The sequence below is a fragment of the Monodon monoceros genome, unplaced genomic scaffold, assembly GCF_005190385.1.
Source record: "Monodon monoceros isolate NGI ecotype Baffin Bay Population unplaced genomic scaffold, NGI_Narwhal_1 Super_Scaffold_17, whole genome shotgun sequence".
Classification (NCBI taxonomy): Eukaryota; Metazoa; Chordata; class Mammalia; order Artiodactyla; family Monodontidae; genus Monodon; species Monodon monoceros.
This window is the reverse complement of record NW_021703773.1, coordinates 26,281,453-26,300,844: the sequence shown is the minus strand read 5'-3', so window position 1 is coordinate 26,300,844 and position 19,392 is coordinate 26,281,453. Positions and strand designations below refer to the sequence as shown.

General features: G+C 42.0%; 1 protein-coding gene across 1 annotated transcript in view; it reads left to right on the top strand.

Moving 5' to 3' along the window:
* Positions 1-19,392, top strand: part of CSMD1 (CUB and Sushi multiple domains 1) — a 1,429,265-nt gene that overhangs the window by 520,709 nt on the left and 889,164 nt on the right. The gene's annotated exons all lie outside the window — the stretch shown is intronic.

The window sequence follows — 19,392 nt, the reverse complement described above, 5'->3', positions numbered from 1 at the left end:
CTGCCCCCAGGGCACAATTCCTGTTCCCTTCACTGTCTTTTAATGTTATTAGAGACAAGTTCCCTTTAGCTAAATATCTCAAGTATTTAGAGAGGAATTGAGTATGTCAGCCTTCATATAAGACCTTAAGGGGTTGCATCTTTGAAAGCTGGGGACGCTTCCTGTGGCCTTGAGATGCCCTTCCTTAGGTGGGTCATGTGCCGGTGGTCCCCAGAGTCGGGGCAGAGGGCCTGCCTCTTGGGCAGCTTCGCTCTGATGTCATCCTTGGTGCAGATCCGCAGGCCCATTAACCTCCAGCCAACTGTGGCGTTAAGCTACCAAATTTTAAAACTTGGGTAAAACTCCTGAAGCCAGTGCCTCATTTAACATCCTTCCACAGGTGAGCTCAGAGTGTGGTCTCCTGCATCCCATCCCTGAGTGCGCGGGCCACCCGGCGAGGTAGTAAGCAACACACAGGTGTTTGCTTTCTGCCTCCTTAATATTCAGGTGGAAGACCACCCAGGAAAGCCCTAAGCTCCGATATAATTTGTGAAAAGCCCTGTTGGTTGGCCAGCATCTTGCGGGGATCCAGGAATAGAAACAAGGGAAGATCACAGAGATCTGATGGAGGGTGTGGAGCTTGGGGACAAGCACGGAGTGGAGTGAAGCTCTGGGACACAGAATAGATCCAGCCGTTATTAAACTGCTTTCCTGTTTGTTTACTTCTCATTTCTGGTGGTCACATCGTGGATCGTGGAACTGCACAATCAATGCAGAAACACTAATTTTCTAGCACCCTGAGTGGCCCGAGAGATTCTGAGTTTCCTGCTTCACGTTCATGGAGCCCAGTAGAATTTACTCTCAGCAGATGGTTGAGATACTGGATGCTTTTTTAGGGACCCCCATTTCTCTGACACATTCTCTCCTTTTGCATAATGCTTCATGCTTTTATTAAGTCCTAGTCAAAGATGACTTGTCACCTACATCAGGGTACACGATTTGGGGTGTTCCCTACTCGTGAGATGCTGACGCGGCGGAGTTCTCTTCTGATTCATTCTTACAAGATACAAAGTGCTCTCAGAGAAGTCATTTCTTGAAAGTTGTATGTTTAATTGGAATTAAACAAACATTATTTATTTAAATAAATTATGCAGGTTAGAAATAGCAGCTGCTGAACATTTCTAACAGACTAAATTGAGCAGTTTACCTACTGAGGAGGCTTTATTCGGGGTCTGGCTCTCCCTGGTAGAATGTAGATTCAGGAAGGGAGCCTCTGCTGTGTTCACGGGTTTGTCACAAGGATCTAGAAAAGATCCTTAAATGCGGCACACCGTAAGTGCCAATAATATCTGTCAGTTGAATGGCTAGTTCTTAAAAAGCATTTTGTTTGAGATTAAGAATGTGGCACATACAAGTGTCTTACTTTGGTTTTATTTACTGGATACTTACAGAGCATGTACTATGTGCTGGGCATATGTTATAGATATACTATAATCTGTATGGTTCGTTAGTTTGATATTATTTGAATTTTTAGTCACGTGTATGGGCTCATATATAATTTTTAAATTAGCTAATACAATATCTCTTAATACATGTATGGATTATCTATCACTTTATTTCTTTATCTACTTGAATATCGTTAATAGCTTTTACATAAGATAATCAGTTTTAGTAATGATCAATATTATAGCAGTTTTCCCTTTAGCATTCTATGTTATAAATGTATATGTATATGTACATTTTCATCTCGTATGATAGGATTTCAACACACAAAGCACATGAGGAGAAACGCATCTATAATACTGGCAGTGAATATTCAGATGTTACAGAACATCCAAAGGGAGCCTTGTTTGTATTGGACTGGATCCCATTGGTCAGACATGATGGCCACCTATATGATGATGGTGGTATTGATCTGGCAGAAAAAAGCTACAACTTCTGTGCACGACTACAAAATCTAAATCTAAAAAAGCGCTCCTTCTAGAGCTTTAATGTCAGGTCCTGGATGTATGTCATAAACCACAAAAAGAACAGGTTGCTGGAGATGGCCATTGTCAATAACATTTATATCAATTCAACAGGTGACTGAAATGGTCGCCCTATTTCTAATGGCTGGTTGCTGCACATTTATTTGTAGTGTGTGTGTTTTCATCCATCTCTGGCTCCCTTAGAAATCTTGTAGAATGTTTATTTACATCTCGGTGGCCTTACCGCCCACTTAGTGCTTAAGAAAAAAAAAAAGTGGTCAAATGAAAATTTTTCTGCGGCTCTCCACCCTGGGGCATCCTATTTAGAGGTGCCCACGTGAGATGCCTTCATCTTGCCAACATCTGTTTGGTCACTGTGTTTATCATGCAGTTACTCTGAGGAAGTGAGGCTTGTGCAGACCTCTCCTGTAGCCCGGATGCCTTTCCTCACCCCAGCCTTGGTACGTCTGGCATCCTTCTGGTCTCAGCACACGCCCTGAGTCTTCCCCTGGCCTCGAGCAGTGTCCACTTCTTCTCCTCTCCTGTTTGGTCCTCCTGGCTTTGTCTTTATCACATCAGTCGTCTTCCTCTATCCTCGTTATCCTCATGCTGTCCTCCCGACTAGACGGGGAGCTCCCCTGCCAGACAGCAGAGGTTTTTACATCCCCTGACTAAAATTAGAGATAATTAAGAATCTCTATTAGTAATTAATGGATAATTCATTAACTTTGCCAGTTCACTCAAAAGTTGCTGAGTTACAGAAAAACTGACCTCCCAATATACAGGATACAATTTCTTCTAAGCCGAAGTGCCATCGGAAATAAATTTGATTAGTGAAGGTAACTAGCTGCAAAGCAGATTACTCCTTTTCAGATACTAAGCAACTCAAGAGCTAAGCTGGTCATGAGAACAGTTTATTTGGTAAGAAGCAAAGGCTAAGATCATTGAAAATCGAAAATCTAAATCTAAGGTCATTGACTATCTTATCCATTTTTGGAGGGAGCTATGTAAGCTTTACGGATGGGAAGGGTAAGACTGACAGTCATTTCTGTGATTTATTACTGTTACTTATACTTCTTTTACTTTTTACCCCTTTTAATTTTCAGTACTTTCAAGTTGAAGAATTTCTCACATTATAAAGGTAGCCTGTCTGTGAAGTCAGAATTCCACAGTCGTGTTTATCACTTAAAATGACTCCAGGGCTTCCCTGGTGGCGCGGTGGTTGAGAGTCCGCCTGCCGATGCAGGGGACACGGGTTCGTGCCCCGGTCCGGGAAGATCCCACATGCCGCGGAGCGGCTGGGCCCGTGAGCCATGGCCGCTGAGCCTGCGCGTCCGGAGCCTGTGCTCCCCAACGGGAGAGGCCACAGCAGTGAGAGGCCCGCGTACCGCAAAAAAACAAACAAACAAAAACACAAATGACTCCAGGCTCATCTGCAGTGCTGGGTTCCTGTAAGCCCTCCTGTGGGAGGATTGAGGTTGAGGGATTTTCCACATATGGGGAAACCCTGGGAGTGAGCAGATAGGCCTGCTAAAGCCCGTCTTGTGCATTTATATTCACAATAATTAAGCAACAAAGATAACACAATAAACAAATAATAGGTGGCTGGCATTTTGCACATCATAAATTAATCACAACGGGCATTGTGGGATTAATTTTCGTTTTTGCTTTTCTTACTTAGTAGAGGCTGGTCTTATCTCTTTCCTCCACACTTCAGTGAGACGCTTACATATTATTTTGTTATTGCAAATGTTCAACATACTAAGAGAGAGTTGTTTCGTTTTTCCCTTTCTGTCCAGTCTAAGTAAATGATGAGTGATCCCTGCCTTTCTGATGTTTGCATCGATCACGCAATGCACGATGTTCTTTATCTTGGAGCTTTGGGCGGTCCCAAGTAAAGGGAATAATGGGAATGGCTGGGAGGATGAGTACACTTTATCTGAATTCCCGTATGGAGGAATACGTATTTCCCCAGTTCCCTCACTTGTAACACCAACTCTTCTTCGGCATTACTGATGCACACCCCCTGCCCCCTGCCTACAACCCCACCCGTAATTAATCCTGGACAGTTCCAATGCCCAGGTTGACTTTCTCTTTCTCTATCAGGGCAAAAGCCCTCTCTCCTTCTGACACATCCCCCTCTTTGTTTCTCTTCTAAAGCCTCAGCTGCTTCTTTTTCAAATAATAACAGAAATAATTAGCAATTCTCCAGTATCAAAACAGAGGTTCCCATGGTTGAGTTACATTTCACAAAAGAAAATCTGTATAGTCTCTGGAAAGTGAGCCTTTCAGGAGGGGACAATCCAGGCAGGATGAGTAAACACATTTGCATATTTTTATTTAAAAGCTTAAATATCAATTACTTTATTCCTCAAGTGTTTACTATTACTATATTTATAGAACCAATATTTTACTATTTTGCTATATTTATATTTTTACTATTTACTATTTTACTAAGTTTATAAACCTAGCATAGTAAAAAAAAAATGACACCTTGTGTAAATCAATCCTACTATTTTTTTCAATGTTAGTCATTTGAAGTACAAATAACATTTATTGATCATTTTTTTCCTAAAGATTTTATTTATTTAGACATTAAATAACCAAGCCAATTAGTTGTATATGACAGCACATTTTATCTCCAACTAATACATGGTGATTTTTAAAAATTCCAGTACATTATTTTGGTGGCATCTGAAATTACATTGAAGTCTTTTCGTTTTAATGTTTTTCTACTAACAGTTTATATCCATTACAATTCTTGAGATTATTAAACATGAACTGATTTTGACCTTTAGTTTTAGGAAATAATTTATATAAACATTTTATATAATATATTAACAACGTTTTCTCTTCGCAAAGCTGATATGATGTGATTTTGGAATGTTTAATGAGCTTAAAATATGTATTAGATCAATTAATAGGTAGTACTGTAAAACTTGTAGTTATAAAGAGGGATTTTTTTCTTTTTTCTTTTTTCGGTACGCGGGCCTCTCACTGCTGTGGCCTCTCCCGTTGCGGAGCACAGGCTCTGGACGCGCAGGCTCAGCGGCCATGCTCACGGGCCCAGCCGCTCCGCGGCACGTGGGATCTTCCCGGACCGGGGCACGAACCCATGTCCCCTGCACCGGCAGGCGGACTCTCAGCCACTGCACCACCAGGGAAGCCCCGGGATTTTTTTTTTAGCTTAGGAAAAGTTATTGGAGAAGACTATTGAAATCTCTCAAGATAACAGCAATGGTATTATGGAAATTGTTTAACATGTATTCATTTGAGTGAAATAATCTTGTTTTCCAAGCTAATTTTATTCAGCTCTCGAATAAGAAAACTGCAGAGTTTTAACTAGTTGAATATATAGGAGATATTCTTTTCTCGAACTGCTTTTAAGTAGGTGGGCCATGTTTTTGTTATCATTTAATAATATACGAACGAAAAAGCAGTTCTGAATGAAAACTTTTCATTTCTCTTAATAAGTCTATGGATTTAAAGGAGAAATCATGGAGCTCAGGGTACAAATGCACATACATTCTATACATTACAATGTATTTAAACACATCCTTTCTAAATAGTTGTTCCTGCAGATAAACAGATGTTGATGGAGCTTCTAGTTTCATTATTATATGTCCAGATAAAGAGAGTTGTCATCTTAAATCTTCAGGAAACGACGCCTTACAAAACTCCCAAACATTTACTATGCAAACACGAGAATTAACATTTACTAAACTTAGTCGTGTAAGGCACTATTGTCGGGTCCGTTCATTACATAATTAATCAGAGAAGTTGCCTAATCTGTGTTTTATGGTCTGGAAGGAAAATCAGTTACATACATCCAAAATCACAGCATACTAGGAAGAGTGATGAATTTTATAGGCGTTATAATTGTCCGCATTTTAGATGATTGCATTCACCAGGGCATAGACCAAACTCTTAGAACAAAAAGACTCCAAAATACAGCAGCTGAGTCTGGGAAGAAGTTTACTTCTCTCTCTAATGCAACAGTGTAGGGGTGGGAAGGAAGTCCAGCTTGGGCAGATGACTCCATTCCATATGTTATTTACTCAGGCAGCCATTCCTTAAAGTCCTGTCCTTATCTATGCGGTCGTAGGCAGATGAGCCCACCAACCCCTCTCCAGTTTTCCAGTGGAGAGAAGAGAGAGCAAAGGGTAGGCAGCTCCCTTGCGAGGAGTCTGCACGGGGCACCCTTCACTCCCCATCACATCTTCCTGCTCTGGATTTCGTCATCTGTCCCTGCCTGTTTTCAGGAGAGATGAGGACACATGATCCTCTCTGTGTGGCCATATGTTCAGCTGTCTTTGTCAGTTCAGGCTGGCATAACAAAGTAGTATAGACTGGGTGGCTTGTCCACAACAGGAATTTATTTCTCTGAGTTCTGGAGGCTGGAAGTTTGAGACCAGGGGCCAGCGGGGTCCAGCTCTGGTGAAGGCTGTCTTCCAGACTGCAGCCTGCTGACTTCTAACTCTGTCTTCACATGGGGGAAGAGGGTGAGGCTCTCTGGGGTCCCTTTTATCAGGACACCAATCCCATTCATGAGGGCTTCACCCTCGTGATCTAATCACCTCACAAAGGCTCCACCTCCAATTGTCATAACCTTAGGGGTTTGTATCCCAACCTCTGAGTTGTAGGGGGACACAAACATTCAGTTCATAACATTAGTTTAAACTTGGCGGTGGTAGAGGGAGGTCCGTTCTAAGAAAAGAGGGGAGCTTAGCTTTGGAGAGACCACTACCAGTCTGCCACAGTGACATGTCCATACGCAGATATAGGACTGAAATTCAGCTCTACAGTGATCTTCACAGGAAATTCCACGTGGGGTAAGGGGAGCCTCCAACCCCAAATGGAGAGTTGCAGCCACTCTGGTGAAAAAAACCATCTCTCAAGCCTCTTTGTAAGATTCTTAACGTATTTGTAATGTAAATAACAGAGAGTTAGCAAGTATATGTTGAATAAATAAGTCTTCTGATCTATAAATTATCCTCTATCATAATTATAGTAACTAATTTCAAGCCTCATCAATAATTCACCCAACTTTTAGTAAAAGTTATTGATCATTCTAATAAAAATTAGAGACTTACGGCCTTCTGGTTCCCCATCTAACATAAGGTCCCAAATATTAATCATGTCCAAGTGAAAATCTAGAAGCCCTTGCACATCCCTTATGCTATACATGACAAGTTATCTGAATGTAGTTTGTTCTTATATAATGTGGTGAGCAAAATATGGATCATATTGATATTAGAGATCCACCTTATTATGGGATGCTGCCTGTCAGAACTGATTTCCTACGTGCCATTCTCTTTATATTCAGAGAGTGCCTTTAATTCTGCTCCAGCGTTTTCAACCTTGCAGCTTCGTTTAGCTAACTTACGCTATGGGGCTTGCTCAGCCCTCTGGTGTCAGGCCAAAATTTAAAGAAACTGCCTAGTCTGACTTGACTTTGTCATATATTTTCTTGACTCTTCAAAACCTAGATGAATTTATGTGCACAAATCCACCAAGTTTGGCGTTGTTCCCACAAAACGTTGTCCACAGGAGGTCTGCTCACAGCACAGATTCCCAGTGAGATCCTTTTGCCCTTTTTTCTGTCTTTTTTTTCCTGGTTCTCTCTTTTAAAAAGGCTGCTGTAACTCAGGGCACTACACTTCAAAACAAATAAAGAGCAGGCTTCTAGCATCTTACAGGAGTGAGTGTTGTAGGTCTCTGTATGTTAGCTTAGGTCACATGACTCCTGCAATGTCCAGGGCCTTCCCTTCCTGTCCAGAGCACGTGAGTCCTCATTGATGTGAATGGAGATTCATTCAGGCTTCGTGTAAAGGCAGGCTTGTATCGGGTTGGCCAAAAAGTTCATTCGGTTAGCGCATATGTTGTTCAGTGAAGTTCGTGAAAATGAAAAATGTCTTTTATTTTTACTTAAAACCAAACGAACTTTTTGGCCAACCCAGTATTTATTCCTGGAGTGTTTGAAATTCTCTTTGAGATGCAGGATCTTTCCTAAGATGTTACGAATTGTCATCTTCAGATAAAGATTCTGATTAAGATAGATTCCACTTCTTGGGAATTCAGAATTTCCCACCCAACCAGGGTGTGCATTCATTCAGTCATTCAGTGATTAATTCATTCATTCCATACAGCGTGTATGAAGTCTCCGCTGTATATTAAGTGCTATTGCAGGTGTTGTAGCTACAAACGTGAATCAGAGAACTAGTAAGCCTTCTCTCCTTCAGCTCAATTCTGGGGTGGAATAGATACCAGTAAGGAAGCTAATGAAACCATTTAAAATTGTAGTAGTGATGGGAAGAAACTAAAACATGACGCGCGAGAAAATACTAAGAGGCAAGAACAGAGTTCTTTTAGGTCAGCTGAACGAGAGAGCTTTGAAAAATGATGGTGATCAAGCTGAGACGCGAAGGATAAGAAAAATCACGTAAAGGTCTGGGGAGGGGTGGAGGGGGCAGTAATCTGAGCAGAGGTCATAAAGCTTGTGCGGGCTCAGAGGAGGGAGGGTGCTGTGCGTCCTCTTCAAGAACCTTGGGGAAGACCTGTGAGGCTGAAGCACAGCGAGAGGTTTAGGAGTTGTGGTCAGAGAAGTAGCGAGGGGCTGGGCCACGTGGGTGTTGCAGCACCTACTAAGGGGTCTGGGTTTTATTCTGACTTCAGTAGGAAGGCTCTCAGTAGGGGCGGGCCTGACCTGACTGTGTTGTAGAAAGGTCCCTTTCCGTGGTGCCGGAAATGGATGGAAAAATGCACAGGAGAAGGGATAGCTGGAGGGATATTGAAGAGATGTGTGTGTGTGTATGTGTGTGTGTGTGTGTGTGTGTGTGTGAGAGAGAGAGAGAGAGAGAGTACGTGACAAAGAAGCATGCTTTAACATTTTCTAAAAGACTTTCTTTTTAATAAAGCTTGAGCTCTTTATATGAATTCAATCATGGAAAAAGCTTTTAAGTTCAAATGAATATGAAAATCATAAATTAGTAATATACCAATGCCTGGTAAACTGAAACTGCTTATGTCCATAGCTTTAATTTAAGACTATTTTTAGAAGGTAGGTGCAGGCTCCCACAGAAGAAAAAGTCAATCAGGTTAGACTGAGTGACAGCCAAGAATTTATTAATTGGAAATAATAGATAAAGCCATATGACTTTTAGAAATCGTTAAACTCCTTTCGTTTTTTTCTGTACAAATGTATGTTAAAATTAAAAGAAGTGCTTTTAATCGCTATGAAACCTATGCTATGTATCTAAATGAAATTATAAAACCATTATTTTAAATTATATCTACTTCCGTTTACAGGGATCTAATGTATGGACTTGATTTGAATTACTCAGACATATATTTTTCTGTGCACTTCGTAAGACACACGTGTGGGTGTATGTGTTGTGTACATGTACATGAATATAGGCATAAATATCCTAATGTTAAAAAAAAAACGGGCTTCCCTGGTGGCGCAGTGGTTGAGCGTCCGCCTGCCGATGCAGGGGACACGGGTTCGTGCCCCGGTCCGGGAAGATCCCACATGCCGCGGAGCGGCTGGGCCCGTGAGCCATGGCCGCTGAGCCTGCGCGTCCGAAGCCTGTGCTCTGCAACGGGAACGGCCACAACAGTGAGAGACCTGCGTACAGCAAAAAAACAAAAACAAAAATAAAAACCAATCAAGCAGTGCCAAGAGCCTGAAAGAAACAGTGCGTGGTCAGGATGTGGAAACGCCATCTCTTGTAATGGCTGAAAATTACCTCTGCGGGTAATTTAAGCTTTGTATTTTGTAGGTCACTTGTGTTCTCATGTTTTATTTTAGTCTTTGAATCTTATAGTTATTGCTTTGAGTACTGTGTTGTCTCTTTAAAATTATTTCTGCTATAACTCTCTTCCTAAAAGTAATTTGCTCTTTTCCTAAGTCACCACTAATAGCATGAATATTCTTGAGTTTGTTTCATTCTAAAAAATCTGCCCCCTGTTGGAGCCATGACTACACCCGTGTCCTGGGGGCCCTGGCTCTGCTTGGGCCCGGCTCTCTTACCCTCGTGTTCAGCTCGGCATTTGGACTCCAGCATCAGGAGCCTGTCATATGGCTCCAAGCTAGTGATCTCCACCTGCTGCTAGCGCTTTCCATTGATTGGCACTAAGGGGGCGCTATTTTAAATTATAGTGTCCTCGAAACCTTCGATCTGCTCATATCATGCACAGCTGATAAGCTTTTTGTCTGCCTACCCCTGCAACGATGCTCTTCCTTTAGAATAGTTGGATAAAATAAGAGTCTTCATCTTCCTTCTTGCTCGTGAGATCCTTAGTGCCAAGCTGCTCGCCCACGGTCCCCCCAGCCTCCCAAACCCGGCACCCCACACCTTCTGGCCCTGACCCACCTCTCCAGGGGCCCACTGGTGGCAGTTATTAACGGGCTTTGCCGGTGACAAACCCCTCCTCTGCCTTTTGTCCCGTTCCTCATTCTTGGGGCGCTGAGGGTGCAGACCCCTCTTCTGTAACTGCTTCCTGCTGATTTCAGTGTCCTCATACCCTGGGGGAGGGGCAGAACCTCTCCCCAGCAGCCTCCAGGTGAGTTTGATTGTCCCCAGGGCTCCTCATTGCAATGAAAGGTTTAACTCTGTTTGTTTGTATTTTTTACTTCCCTGTGGGATCTGAAACTAGTCCTATTTAATATGTAGTTCATGGAGGTGTTTTTTTTTTTTTAATTTCCTGGAATATACCTAAACCTTCAGGTTTACAAGAAAAGCTGTTACCAGAAAGCTTTGCATTCAGGGTACCATGTGGCAATAACAGAGAAGGTGAGAAGGTAGTGGACAAGAAAGGGTGTGGCCTTTCTAGCGATGCCAGTGGGCCCCTGGAGAGGTGGGTCAGGGCCAGAAGGTGTGGGGTGCCAGAGTTTGGCAGCTGGAAACACTTGCTTAAGACCATCTCCGGGAATTGATCCTGGCCAGAGGGAGGTGCTGCGTCTAAGGTTACACCTGTCAGTGTGTGTGTTTGTGGGGGGAGCCTCAGCTCATAACTGGGTAGTCTGCTGGAAGGGCTATGGCCTCACCCCAAGTTGAGACAATCCGGAAACCAACCCAAATCCAGAGCTCCCTGGAGGATGGTCTGAGGCTTTGTCATGACTGCCCTGCAGCTCAGTACCTTTCTCTGCCCAGCCCTGCTGCCTCTCCTCCCCCAGCCCCACCAGGTAAAGTGCGTGCACCCAACCCCCGTGTCAAGGGTTGGCGTCCCAGGGAACCAGGCTGTAGCTCTGCGATTGAGGCCTAGATGAAGGGAGGCTTCCTGTTGCTCAAGCCTGTAGCATCACCTGGAGAATGAAGTTTCCTGATCCCTCCCTCTGGAGGGGTCGCCGCCCTCAGAGACATGACTGCAGGTAAATCAAGCTGAGCCCCTTTTAGGGTTAAGAATCAACATAGGATTGCTATGCCCACCCTTTTAACATTGTGAGATAACCCTCTTTATCCTTGGTTATATTATTTTGCATTAAAACTGTGTAATGGGGCTTCCCTGGTGGCGCAGTGGTTGAGAGTCCGCCTGCCAATGCAGGGGACACGGGTTCGTGCCCCGGTCCGGGAGGATCCCACATGCCGCGGAGCGGCTGGGCCCGTGAGCCATGGCCGCTGAGCCTGCGCGTCCGGAGCCTGTGCTCCACAACGGGAGACGCCACAACAGTGAGGGGCCCGCGTACCGCAAAAAAAAAAAACCAAAAAACTGTGTGACGTTAACATAGCAACTTAAGTGTTCTTTTGATTAATATTTCTCATTTTACTTTTGTTGCTTTGTGTCTTTAAAGTATGTTTCTTGGCATCAGTGTATCACTGCCTTTTTAAAATCCAATCTAATAATCTCTGTCTTTCCCCCCCACGTGTCTAGTTAACCTGTTTGATCTTTACCTTCTTCAAGACATAGAATACAATTATTATAACCATTTTAATGCTGTTGTCTACTAATTCAGCCATCAGTGTCATTTCTGGCTAGTTTTTTATTCTTCTTTTTCCTCATTATGGATTTTATCGTCTTGATTGGATTCCAGATATCGTGACTCTTAATTTGGAGGGTGTTGGATATTTTTGTATTCCCCAAAAGATTTTTGGATGTAGTTAAACTTCTTGGAACAGTTTGATCCTTACAGGTACTGCTTTTTCAGGCTGCATGAGGAGTGAGTCAAGTTAGGAACCTCGGGTGAAAGTTTAAGTGGGCGTTCACTCTCGGGTGGTGCCAGGGATGATCCTACAGTTGAATAACCCAGGTAGTGAGAGCCCCGCAGATTCTCCATGCAAGGCCCCTCACTAGCCTCACCCTACTCTGGTCCTGTTGCTTGTGAGATTTCCGATATGTGAGGCAGGCAGCATTCACTCTAGAGTGTGTTTTCCCCACTGCTGAGCTTAGAGCCTTCTCAGCACACTAACTTGTGTCCAGTGAAATGATGGAGGTTTTTGTTCTCCCTGTTGGGAAAGGTATTCTTCTCAGCCCTGCAAGCATCCTGGGCACTTTTGCTTCTAATCCCTGGGTAATTCTTTCACTAGCCTTGGGTCGTTTCTTTCCGTACATGCATTAGTAAGAACTCACCCCATATTCAAGAGGGGCCCTCTGTAGGTCTCTGGAGCTCTCTTCCTTCTGTGGTAGCTTCTCTGACACGCCAGGGCTCTCATCTCTGTCTCAACTCAGGGAGACTGTCAGACTCAACCTGGGTTTCTACTCCCTGTGCCTTTGGTCCCTAACTCTCTCCAAGAAATAAGCTTGGAGAAATTTTAGGGCTTCTCATTTAATTCCCATCTCTCAAGGGTCGTGTTCCAACACTGACTGATGTCCAGTGCTTTGAGAGCCATTTAAAAAAAATAAATTTTGACTTTTTTTAAACTTCATTAAAGCAGGAAGGTAAATCCAATACCTGATACTGTAACTTAGCCCATAGAAGAAGTGTTATAGTGAGATTTTTAAAAATTTGAATTAATAAATGAACTGTGACTCAGAAAGAGTTTAGAATTGTTTTCTAGAATCAATTTAATTCAGTTTTGTTAACCATCCCTAGTGGTATTTAATGTAACATTTAACCTTTGGGATGGGTCTTACTGTCCTTGTTATATGGATATCATGAATTAGAGAGTAAACAGAAGCATTATTTAGCATGGGGCACAGGTCATTTTGATCAGTTTCTGAGTGGTTGCTGGCTTCTTTGCTTTCATTAATTTGATATCTACCAGGGCTTGTGGTCATGTTTGTTTCAATGTCCTTTTCAATTTTTAGAAATACTCTTACCTCATCATTATATAAATATTGAGCAACTTGTAATCAACTGAACATCCATTTATTGAGTGTAAAGTTCACTTTTGAGAAGAAGAAAGATGGTCATAAAAAATTGTATATCTGGGCTTCCCTGGCGCAATGGTTGAGAGTCCGCCTGCCGATGCAGGGGACACGGGTTCATGCTCCGGTCCAGGAAGATCCCACATGCCGCGGAGCGGCTGGGCCCGTGAGCCATGGCCGCTGAGCCTGCGCGTCCGGAGCCTGTGCTCCGCGACGGGAGAGGCCACAACAGTGAGAGGCCCGCGTACCGCAAAGAAAAAAAAAATTGTATATCTGCTTATAAGTCGTTAATGAAAGCATTGGGGATCTACCTTGTGGCGGAAGTATAGGTAAATTTACCTGAGAAAATTAACGTACACGCAATTTTCTCTTCAGCAATTCAGTGTATATTGAAAAGTTCACCTGCTGTTATTTCTTGTTGCTGTGCTCCTTTTTGTATGTCAATCACGTACGCTTAATTTTCAGCCGTTGATTTTACCAGGCATCCATTCTTCCATGATTGCTTCTCAGCTGGACTCCTAGGCTCTGTTTGGTCTTGATCTTAACTTTTTGGCCATTTTTCTATTTTGTTTAATCATTATTCCCTCCTCCCCCATTAACTTTGGGTATTCCAGACGATTTACATCTGGGGTCCCAATTATTTTTCTTTTTTCTTCCCTCCATTGTTACTCTGTAAATCAGGAAACTTAGGAACTTTTCTGGTGGTCACCTATTTTCTTGTAACTCTAGGGTACACCCTAGACGGTGAACAGGCTTAAAAACAAAGAGCATACTCACGTTCACAACTGAACCTACTAGTCTGCATCTGTGGCCATCATGGCCATATTCACACATCCTATTTTCCTGGGTCACCATCATAAACTCTTCCTCTTGTTGCTGTTTCTTCCTCAGTAGTTAACTCTTGATTTGCCATTTAGTTCCTTGATCATAGATTTACCGTCATTTATATCTGAATTGATGCCTGCGTTGTTCGGGGTGGTAAAGGTTCAGCTGCTCATAGATCCAGGTTAGTGATGTGAAAACAGTGTCTCCCTTACGCTTCAAGATATAAACCAATGAAAGGTCAACCAGAAAAATTAAAGTGTAAGACCAATAAGCTCATCCCAGGGGTCACCTGGGCATACATGCTTTACGCTCCCCAAAACTCAGTTCACACAGTCAAAATCATTTTCCAACGGGCATTTTTGTGTTTTCACTTCTTATAAGATTATAATGTCTTACAACTGCCATTCAAAATCTTTTGAAAATCCAGCCTCTAAGATTTCAAGTCCCTCTGCCAACTTGTCATTTTCTTGTGTTAACTTTGTTACGCAGTCCCTCCTGACTCCTTTCTCCCATTCTGAAAATTTACCTGAGAGCTTGAAACATTTTTAAAAAGCCATGTAATAATTTTGCCTTCAGTTTTACCTGAGGAAACATCGTAACTCTCCCAAATCCTTATATTCCTTTTACTATATCAAACAAAGCTCTATTGAGAACATGACAGATTTAATGGCATTTTATTATCTTTATTTCTTTTGATGTTGACAACAGTTTCATAAGAAAGTTTATTGTAGTGCTGAAGGGCAGAAATGCTGGATCCACCATGTGCAAATCCTATCACCAATACTTGCCAGCTGTGTGGCCATGAGAAAGTTGCTTAACCTCTCTGTGCCACAGTTTCTTCCTCTCTAAAAGGGGGATAATAATGGCCCTGACTTCATATATACTGTTAACATATATAAACCACTTGAAACAGTGTCTAGCTAATAGCACCTGCTATATAAGTGTTACTAATTATTATTACATTAGAGCAGGAATAATGAAGTTGAATTAATATGGCTAAAAACCGGAATGTCTTTCTCCTTTGCTTCCCTTTTTAATGATAATGGTCTTATTTTAATGACTATGTTCTTATTTTAATGACAATATAGACTCTAGCAGACTCTTTCTAGTTTTATTGCTTCTAAAATTGGTATATATCGGAACCGCTGAATACTTTTACATTTGTGTGATTTCCGTAAAGTCCACGTGGTGCTTTAGAACTGGGGAAGTAAATTTGAAATTGCTAATATATATTGAGCACTTATTCTCTTCCATGTTCCCTGCTAACTGTTGAATCTGCGTTACCTCATACATGTGTCACAGCACACCCTGTTGCTAGGTTTTATCTTTAATTCCCCTTGTCAAGACATAGAGACTGAAATTTAAGTAATTTGTCCAACATTATACGGTCTGTTTCTGGAGGAGAAACACAAGTCTGTCTGATACTGATCCACATAACCCACTGTGCTGGGTACTTTTCTGTAGCCACTTGTCACTCCTACATCCTTCATTTAAAAATGATCTTTCTCTTTTTTTTTTTTTTTTTTTTTTTGCGGTACGCCAGCCTCTCACTGTTGCGGCGTCTCCCGTTGTGGAGCACAGGCTCCGGATGCGCAGGCTCAGCGGCCATGGCTCAGGGGCCCAGCCGCTCCGCGGCATGTGGGATCTTCCCGGACCAGGGCACGAACCCGTGTCCCCTGCATCGGCAGGCGGACTCTCAACCACTGCACCACCAGGGAAGCCCAATCTTTCTGTTTTAATCTGGCCAAACCTTACCACTTCCCACCTTGAAGTATACTTAAAACTCCTTATACTTAAAACACTTCCTCTTTGAGTTCTTCTCATCCAGATCCTGTAACTTTTCAGGCATCTACACAGCATATCTCCTGAAATGTTGTTCTTCACGTGGAGAAAGAGACTTTGGAAGTGGATGGCATTAAATTTCTCCCCCGCCCCTAGGAAATCCTCCTTGCTCTTGTCACGTAACTGCTGTCTCTGCATCTTCTTGTCCCACCAAACAGCCACGATTCAGAGAGTCAGGACAGAGAATAAATGTCAGGTTTCAAGATTTGAAAATCTAGCTTTCAAAGCATTCCGAGATGAGTACGGTGGATTGTTCTAATCCTTCCCAAAGGTTTCAGGAGGGAGCGGAGGGCAGTCTGTGGACAAATACATCACGCATCGTTGGTTTTATTTCCAGGGGTGTATGTCAGGTGGGTGTTTGAGGTTTTATTTCCTTAAGCTGCAGTGAAACTCCTGGAAAGGCCAAGTGTAAACAAATAGTCTGACATTCACCCTCCGGGGAGCCAGCTTCCAAATGCACTTGCCTAATGAAATTTCATTAATTGTGTACATCCTGTTAAAAATGCTGCCCTTCCTCTGATGAATTTCAGACTTCTGTCCGCCAGCCTTTTGTCCCATTTCATGATGAATATTAGTGACATATTTTATTTTAGTATCATGTTTCCACTTTTCTTCTGGAAAGGGATTTGACATGGCATCCATTTAATGACTGAAACAGTTGGGTCAAAGGTTTGATGTGATAGCCTAATTAAGTCATTGAATTGTGACCATTTGCACTTGCCAAAGCAGAAGTGTTGTAGAGGGATTTTCAGTGAGCCTAATTGGAATGACAGCCTAGGTTTCAAGCCCTGGGTGTACAAACTTGGCTTCGTGGGGTCTGATGGGTGGAAACCGGCCGTGAGAGGAAAGCAGTGTGCCCAGAGCTCCTTTCAACATTCTTTCACATCCACAAGTGTCTGCACTGGGTGCCTGATTCCCATCACCCTAATAGGAATTTCCTGAAGCATCTATGAGAAAGAGTGCACATTACTTCACGGAATGATTAAAGCAAACTAAAGGTAGAGTCCGAGTCAATTCGATAAGTATTTACTAAATACTTAATGTGTCCTCATTGCTCTGGGAGACACCAAGAGACCGTCACCATCTTCTGGGAAACTGGTTGAAAAGTTGGTTCAAATAAAAATGGCAGAAGTGACAGTGGGGTTGAGTTTATTTTAAATTAGTCTTGTCCAGCCACTGGATTTTCATGTCTTGGCATTTTTTTGTGTGTGTCTGAGTCATAAATCTTTGTGTAGACCTATAATCATTTTTGTCCATTTTTCACAATTTAATATATTTTGAGGGCTTCCCTGGTGGCGCAGTGGTTGAGAGTCCGCCTGCCGATGCAGGGGACACGGGTTCGTGCCCCGGTCTGGGAAGATCCCACATGCCGTGGAGCGGCTGGGCCCATGAGCCACGGCCGCTGAGCCTGCACATCCGGAGCCTGTTCTCTGCAACGGGAGAGGCCACAACAGTGAGAGGCCCACATACCGAAAAAAAAAAAAGATATTTTGATAATGTCTTAATGAAATGGCTGATGCCTTTGTAATATTATGTGCGTGTTTGCATTTTCGTGTTTGTTTGCAACTAGAAGTAAATGTTTTAAATCATCCTCGGTTACTTCTATTCTCTTGCTGACATTGTTCACATTAACATTATTTTCCTAAATTATAAGGTTGGTTGAAATCAAAATTTTCATTCTGGACAAGGAAGAAAAACACCAAAAGCATTCATATTCACATATTCCCCCCAACCCCATCTGTTTTTCTCTCTCTGTTGATGATAGAAATTCAGCGCATGTCTCACGTCTGTCTCTGATTATAAGGTCCCTAGCTCAGGCTGGCTGTTGGGCATCCCGGGTCATAAAATAAAGTGATTCTCCAAGATAGAATTGAAAGTTTTCTACCTTAGGAAATCATAGACAGTTAAATTCCAGACAGTTAAAAATGTTTTTAAACAACATTTAAAAAACAGATTTATTGCCTTAGGGATGGTGAATGTGGAATTAAAAACAGAATTTCTTTTTTATAAAAGACCCATAGATGATTATAGATTATACTGAATTATTTTCTATTATGTTATCAAACAGGTTTTTGTAGACTGTTTTCAGAAATTATTTTCTAAAAACTAGAACTGAGCAAACTGTGACTATATAGTGATTTCATAAACATGTCAGTAATATTAAACATCTAAATTGTAGTATTTGTTTTCTAAGTGTTTCTATATAGTTTAGTTCGTATGTATTTAATACGAAAATAAAATTAATCTTGGAAATCACTGAAATTCCCTCCCTGTTCACTGGGAAATGTCTATTTATCTCTCTGTTTACAAACAAAGAAAAAAAGAAAAAGTGCTCTGTATTATACATATATAACAAAATGTACCCCTGTACCAATGCAAAAAATTGGATACAGAAATAGAATAATTTTGTTCATTTGGAAATACTTTTTTTGGAAAATCATTTCTTTTTTAAATGGTAGGATCCTTGGTGTATTTGAATTCTACATAATAGCAGCTAACTTACTGATGATATGCTAAATTTAAACCAGAAATATGGAGACAGTAGCCGACAATCATCAACTTCGTCTATTCAACTTAATGGTGCCTCAATTAAGTTCAAAAGTACGTTCTATGAGTGTGAAACGGCATCGTGTCCATTAGGTTTCAAGGCAGTTGAATTAGACAGAGAAGCCTATCAATATGAAAAGTGAGGAGGCCAAGAAAGACCAGAATCAAGGCTATCTCACTGAAATGCAAGTGAGACAGTACTTGCCTTGTCAAAACTGATCCTTAAAACTTTGTTGTGGGGCTTCCCTGGTGGCGCAGTGGTTGGGAGTCCGCCTGCCAATGCAGGGGACGCGGGATCGTGCCCCGGTCCGGGAGGGTCCCACATGCCGCGGAGCGGCTGCGGCTGGCCCCGTGAGCCATGGCCGCTGAGCCTGCGCGTCCGGAGCCTGTGCTCCGCAACGGGAGAGGCCACAACAGTGAGAGGCCCGCGTGCCACAAAAAAATAAATAAAAAATAAAAAAAACTTTGTTGCGAATCAGACACTCCAAACGCATAGAGCCTTACAGATGGCTTGGAATATAATAGTGGTACAATTTTTGTAAAAGTCTGATAGATTAGCAAATGACAGTTTTAATTTATTATTTAATTCAGTTGTATCCATCAAACATTGATTGAACACTTACTACTGGTGTGTATCAGGCAGTACTGGTCCTGGAGGAATAAGGAAAAATATGGCATGGATATTCATTCATGCTGTATTTCTGTTATTTTTTCAGATATCTATATTCAGCTGTATTATCTGATTTCTAACTATGTGGGACTGTAGAATTTCATAATTAAAAAAATAATCTAGATGTCATCTAGAACACTGAATCTAAGCAGAACTGTATCTTCCCCTCTTAACAAAATCCACTTATTTAAACTTTTTAAATATTTCTTTACAGAAGTACTAAATTACAGATTTTACAAAACACAAATCCATTTC